Raw genomic sequence first — 7386 nt, 5'->3', positions numbered from 1 at the left:
CGCTCTTGAACTTTTTTTATATGTTCATCGATTGCGATGGAGATCACCCAATCGTTTTCTTTTTTACGTTTCTTTTCGTGGCAGCAAAATTGTCTGGCAAGTATGATCTTTCATTATTTTTCCTGCTTCCGTTCCAGTACACCTTTAGACGCCGCTGCAAACGACTTTGAACACTACGATTAAACGTGTAACGCTTCTGGCCACCTTCGCCATACATTATTCTTTCGCGAAGCGTGGATAATGTCGCGGGTCCTTAAACAGTAATCAATATTTTCATTAAGAGAACGAAACAAAAAACGTTAGCGTTTGCGGTCTCACAGAAAGCGGAGCCTGCCCCATGGGTGACGGTAGCCGTTGTCTGAAATTATTCTCCAGCCTTTTGAAGTGTCCATTAATTATTTCTGAGAAATGGGGCCAGAAGTACTCTGTAAAATGACGTGTACTCTTCCTAATTTCGATCATGTTAGCGTAACGTTTCGTCTTGATAGCTACCCAACCACCTGCAATAATGAGTGCTTCACTCCAGCATAGTTTTGGCTAAGCAGAATGAAGGTGCGGCACCCTTCGAGCGGGAAACAGTTAAATCTGGACGAACAGTATTGCAGCAAATTCGAAATAATGGCACTGGGCAGTGGCTGAAGTGAGGGGAGGGGGAGGGCTCGTCAGGTCAACTGTAGCACTACGGCACCCATTCGACAAGCGCTGGAGGGGATTTTTTTACCAGTAAGTTAACTCTAACATTCTAACTCTCTCACTTTTCTATTACCGATTTTATCGCGATTAATCGGTTGATGTGGCCGGAGTGAACGTCAGCAAAATCCTGGTATTTTTCCTACGTGCTTCTATTCTTTGACCCACTCGCCGTGGTTGCTCAGTGGCTATGGTGTTGGGCTGCTGAGCACGAGGTCGCGGGATCGAATCGCGGCCACGGCGGCCGCATTTCGATGGAGGCGAAATGCAAAAACACCCGTGTACTTAGATTTGGGCGCACGTTAAACAACCCCACGTGGTCCAAATTACCGGAGTCCCCCACATGCGGCGTGCCTCATAATCAAATCGTGGTTTTGGCACGTAAAACCCAATAATTAAAAGAAAATTACACTACCGCGTGCCTCATAACAAGATCATGCTTTTGGCTTATAAAACCATAAATTGTTTAACGCCCGCTTTATCGAGAGGAAAGGGAGAGCAGATCTGCAGTACTTGCTTGTGGAACCAGTGTAACTGTAAACAGATTTAAAGAAGAAAAGGGGGGGGGGGCGGTAAAAGTGCTTTTTCAGGAGTGCCGTACGCTGCCGACTGAATACGCGGATTGTTCCCTCACAAAGGAGTACCTGCACTTTATCAGTCGTCTGAAGCAGTGGATTCCGACACACCTTGAATAGCGTTGCAGATCTTGAGGCCATGATTCCGCGTGTCCGTTCTCCTTACAATATTGTGATAAAACGATTTCAACAACAACGACAACAACAACGTGTAATCAGCCAACGCTCTTAGCTTCACGATTTCTAGTATTTCTTGAACGATATATATTAATATTACTTCGCGCCATACTTTCGATGTGATTGTGAGTCGGCGAAATTCGTAGACGCACGTGTGTGTGTAGCATTACTTAATGTCGCGGGCACATGTTGACGTTCCACGCAGTATGAAGGTCCTAACTCGTGTTGCTTGTGAAATGCACGTCCCCGGCTAATGACGCGGCGTCGTTTTTCTTTCTACCGTTTTCAGAATCACTCACCGCTTCTCGCGGAAACTACAGCATTGCGCCGGCAAATTTCGCACAGCCGATAGCCAGAGGTGAGTTACGATGCTGGAGCAATACCGCAGTATACCATCGCAAACAACTAATGCACGAAAAGATGCTAGAACTCCACTGCATGCTTGTCCTCTTTTTATCACGCTGTATATTAGAGTGATTGAATTTAATTGTGCAGCTTTGCGCATAAACTGGTGAATCAGCTTATGGCACTGATTGCGCACGAACGAACGTATGCAAACGTTTCCGTTTGATCTGTCCGTATAATCTGCGGCTCTGCTTTCCCTCGGTCGTTCTTCGACCCCAGGTGCAGGACAATGCAAATGTGCACCCGCTGCCTTGGCGAACAGTTTTCACGGTCTTAAGGCGCTGTACGACAAACTCAACGTGTCAAAAGGTGTAAAGGCCACTCGAGCCTGAATCTTCCAGTGAGAAAGATTACGGGAAAGTGAGCAGACACCGGGAATCAAGACGCTTGTGTCCCCGTAGGTGGATATATTTTCAGGCTATAAGAATGGAACAGAGGTCAGTAGAAAGGAAAGAATTTGTCAGGTTAACTATAGGAGGAGGAATGATGTGGCCGGTTAGATAATCACCGTGGCGCTGCACCTGCCTCCACCAGGATGGACTCCTGTTTGTAAAGCAAGGACAGCAATTCTGCACACCTACAACTGCAGCAAAGGCGAAAACTTGCCTTGTTTGTTTCTTGCATTTCTATTTATTTATTCTTTTTTCAGTTGGCGGGGAAGAAAGTTATGACGTCACATTCGCCGAAGCCAGCGTGGACAGCGCAGACTATGCGGACCTCTACACCAGTAGGCATTCTGTACCTACCGTGGCCTTGCCTACCTGCGCACCCCGTGCTTCAAATGAAAAAGCCAAATTTGTTAAATGCAATCGTGGTTTCGCTCGAGGCACGCACGCTTACTATGATATCCTGACACTAGCACCAATTTCGAGATATCGTTCCCCAAGCTTACGAAGAAATAAATGTATTGTTAATCAGTTATTATTTCACCGAACCTCCCCTCACACCCTCTCGTGCAGTGTGGCACAAAGCGAAGTGAAAGCGCCCGTGCATTTTGTGCCAGAGTTTCAGGACGAATGACTTGCATGTGGTGCCGGTCTGAGATTTTTCACTAAGTGGGCATTGGCCAGCTAGCTTCCAATCCGCAATTGCAACATGTGTCATAAAGTTTTTTAGTATGGTCTAATCTAAATGACCATAAATGCAGCTTGGGTGTTCGAATTTACTAAGCGGTTATTACTGTACATTTCCTGAAGTCGACGGCCGCTAGAAAAACGTTTCCGAAATAAAAAAAGTGCGTTGTTATCTCTATCGCGTTAAAACCGTTAAAAATTTCAACTCTTTCTATTTGAAACTTATTATGCTAGGTGCTACATTATATACTTGTGCGCTATATAGTATACTTCACGTAGCCACCATCTCGCGCAAATGTCATTTTCATTTGAGTGGCAGTACTGCAGCTGCTGGAACAATTTTCTTGTTGTGTCTGATTAGCATGCCGGTCACAAGTGGTGGAAGAAGGCCTGATATACCACCTTTGTTCTTTCTCTTTTCAGGCCAGAACACTTCCGGGGAAGCTCTGGAGACAACGCCTGAAAACAGACGATTGTCGAATGTATTGTCCTTGATTTGACGCAACCAGTTAGTTATCTAATATTTTCGGTGCTTTTACTGCTGAAATTTCAGACTGCTTCTCGGTTGACAGTATTTCGTCAGTATCTGCGCCTTTATACGTAATGTGTAATGTTGGAGCTGCAGAAATAAGATTAGGAGTTTTGCATCCTTGACGCTGTTGCCGCCTTGGCCAATCGTTACCATCCACGGTATATACGTTTAAAAAGCGCATTGAAATTGAAACACAGTTTTTTTTTTTTAAATCATGTTTGCTTATATCTTCTTCCCTGGGGCACGATTTCTGGGAGGCACGCGTCCACTTCTAGGCGTAATAACAATATGCGGCAATCAATTTGAACCGTGCTTTCTTTCATCGACATTCCACCTCCTATAGCCAAAGCACTGGTCACGGTGGCTGTGTGCGGCAGAACACTTATAGATAGTTCCCTGCCGCTGCGGATATCCCATGACAACAGCAGCTCTCTGAAAGCTCCAATAGGGACGTTTCCTTGCTCGCACTATTTCGCGTTGCCATTGCCGTGGCCGCTTTTATGTAACAATACGGCTAAAAGCAGACGAGCGAATAGATTGAATCTCACAGAGCCAGAATCGCGTCTACGTATTCGAGCGTTTTTGTGCACAGCTAAGGGTGTGCGTTGCGTTGCTCCTCGCCATAGAGCTCACTGAAGCCCAGCGTGCACCAGAACTTGGTTTGTGGATAAAGCTAAGGCGACTTGAGAAAACGGAGGCCGCGTTAATTCTGTGAGTCACTGTGTGCAAGTGTATACAGTAAACGAGTAAGCTAAAGCAGGCAGACTACGTGGTTGCAGCACTGCAAGTGTGCGGGGCAGCACTCACACACCTACGGTGTGTTGCACTCGTGGAGCCAAGTAACCTTATTTTACGTTATATGCATAAAAAGAACGAAAAAAAAAAGACTAGGCGATAGCGTCACGTGACGATCTCGAAGCGTAGTCATAAAAAAATATATAGAAGAAAAGTTCGTGGAAAGTGACAGGCAAGCGGTAATTTCTAGCCCACGAGCGCGTTGAGAGTAGGAAAGGGTAAATCGAACAGATAGGATCGATCAACGAAGGCGTCACTATGAGTCACCACGAACCAAACAATGCCTTAAAGGGTCCTGCAGTCTTGGAGGGCCTATTTCCCAAGAGTCAACGCGCATGGTAAACCTCAAGAGAAAGGACGGGTAGGTGTCAGATGAGGTTAGCTCGCCGAGGCTAGCTGCCTGACCGTCACGCTCCCTCCTAGATTTTTTTTTTCTTCCTCCGTGGTTATCGAGGGGTTACATGCGTGCGGTCGACGACTATGTCATTGTGCTTGCGAGTACCGTGAGAGTCTTCTAATATGCCAAATCTCAACAAGTGTATTGCAAATGGCAGTGAACTCCCTGCACGCACCTCAACTATCACTGTTCGTACCTTCGAAACTTTTGATTGATCCACTCCGCAAACCTGAAAGTGGTCTTCGATGGCGCTTATGTACGAACGTTTTCATCGACGACTGTGTGGAATTATGAAAATAAACTATTTGAGCAAAACAATATTGGCCAAAATTTGTAGCATATTAGGCGTGTGCTGTAAGAAAGCAAAGACGAACACACAGAACACATCACAAACCACCACCTAGGAAGCGTTTCCTGTGCAGCCGGTTGTGTTTCATTCAACGTGTTTGTCGTCTTGTCACTTTGGAGCGCACGTCTGAGATGATGTACCACGAGCTAGCTCCGTTCATCGCTCTTCTGGAAATTCATGGTGGCGGCACACATCGGAAATTGCTAGGAAGTTGTCAACAAGTCGTTTAATATTTGCTGATTGACTGTTTAGTTAATAACCTTGCGCACATGCACGTTGCACAGTTGTGAATGCCTGTATGCGCAAGGAATGTCCGCTTAGCATAAGAATGCTGAGATTAGCGGCAGTTTAGAAAATATTCATCCCGAAAATCAGCGACGAGTTTCATTGGTGCTTTACGTATACTATCGTACAGACGCTAATGCATTTCGCCACAAGTTTTGGGGGCGAATACCTTGAAGCTCGCGCTAGTATCGTGATTCCCAGCTTCGATTCCGACTTTGCAACGTATCCTCTAAAGGTATAGTAAATATAAAGGTTTATTCGTGAATGTTATATTTAAGGCGCGTACTGACCGATTTATGGCGTCATTTCCGACGTCCACCACTGCAATCAGTTTCTGTCCGCAAAACTTACTCTCTCGTTTTTCAATAATTGTAGGCAATCGACACCTGAAACACATAATAGAAGCGTTGCCACGCTATATTCGGGATGGTGTTCACGTGGTTTGCCGACATCGCGCTCGTCGACTGCTACTGCAGTAGTCTTCAAATGCGGGCGAGGAGCACTGCAGCTATATACGGAGGACGCCAGCAAGCTGCATGAAAAGTGAATAAAAGGAAAACCCATAAAATAAGAATCATGTGTGTGCGTTACTGCGCTTGGAGGCGAATCTCGAACTTTCAGCAACTAAATTATGGGGTCTATACCGTCTATACCTTCCTCAAACTGGTTTATTATGGGGGACACTGCAGTGGAGGACTCCGTATCAACTTTGGCTACCTGGCCTTTTTTTTTTTTTGACGTGCACCCAACGCACGTCAGAAAATACATGCGTGAGCGTTCTTGCACTGCACTCTCGTTTAAGTGCGGCCGCCTCGGCTGGCATTCGAACTCGCGACCTCGTGCTCAGCGGTATAGAACTACGTATATGCCGTGCACTCTTAAAAATAAAGTTAGTAAATAGCTGGTCAATGCACGCCTTGACTAGTTTACTATGTATTTCACTACCTTCCTACTAATTCTGCACTAGCCAGCGGCTAGCAAAGTTAGTAAGTGCTGCCTTTACTAGCCAGAAAGGTTTCTTAGTAGGTTTTACTAAGTTACTGCTAAGCCACTACTATCTCGTCTGGCCGCGGCCTATTATGCTGTGATAGTGACAGTCTTATGCAAAAGTGAGATTACCGGTTGTGTTCTTCATTATATAATTTATGTTGGACTAACAGTTACATGCGACGTCGAGCACACATATATGCAGACAGTAGGCTTTTCAAATTTGTGCACAAAGCTTTGATTATTTAACCAAATACATATGTGCTCACCGGAGCAACATGTGCTCCCTCAAACTAGGGCTATAGATGCTCTTGAAATTGCTCTTCGAGTTATAGTGCCGCGTAGCGCCTTTTTCGTTCTATATATGCGTGTTCTTGCGTATCGTTGCTTGTTCGGGATATGTAGTGCATTCTTACCCGGGTCAGTGCGCCCTAATGTCCCTGGTAAAAATTACGTATACATACCCTTAATTGAAGTCTCAATATATAACGAAAGGAGGTGGTTCTCTTTTTTCATGTATATTTATTATTTTACTTCCCGTATTCTTTTACAATACCATCGACTTCATACGACAATGCAAGCGGCACTCTGGGAGTGTTAGTTCTAGCAGTAACACATAAATACCCTCAGAATGTGGATGGGAAAGCGTCGCCGCGGTAGCTCAATTGGTTAGAGCGTCGCACGCGTCATGCCTAGACGTGGGATCGTTCCCCAACTGCGGCAAGTTGTCTTTTCATCCACTTTCATTTCCATTAATTTATCATCTCTTAAATTCAGTTAGTAAGTACAAGTAATTTCCCCTATGTTGTCGTTGGTGTCATTGTTTGCTGGCTTCTTATGACACGATATATATATATATATATATATATATATATATATATATATATATATATATATATATATATATATATATAGAGAGAGAGAGAGAGAGAGAGAGAGAGAGAGAGAGAGAGAGAGAGAGAATGTGCGCTATACTTCCCTATATATGAGGGCCCCCCCTCCACTGAACGGAGACGTTCAGCCCTGCTCACACGTACACACACACACTAGGCAATTGTCTGCTGCAGTGTAGTTTTGGAGAAATTAACGTTTTATTCTATTCATTTGTCAGTTTTTTGCCC

The 7386-nt window shown here is 44.9% G+C and overlaps 1 long non-coding RNA gene across 1 annotated transcript; it reads left to right on the top strand.

Moving 5' to 3' along the window:
• The first annotated feature begins 1731 nt into the window (after positions 1 to 1731).
• Positions 1732 to 5018, top strand: LOC142573410 (uncharacterized). The gene is made up of 3 exons (XR_012826311.1): positions 1732 to 1800; positions 2497 to 2574; positions 3344 to 5018. It is a non-coding gene; the product is annotated as an uncharacterized LOC142573410 (long non-coding RNA).
• Positions 5019 to 7386: the final 2368 nt, after the last annotated feature.

This window comes from Dermacentor variabilis, chromosome 1 (assembly GCF_050947875.1).
Source record: "Dermacentor variabilis isolate Ectoservices chromosome 1, ASM5094787v1, whole genome shotgun sequence".
Classification (NCBI taxonomy): domain Eukaryota; kingdom Metazoa; phylum Arthropoda; class Arachnida; order Ixodida; family Ixodidae; genus Dermacentor; species Dermacentor variabilis.
Note: the sequence above shows the minus strand (reverse complement) of the source record. Positions and strands in the feature narration are given on the sequence as shown.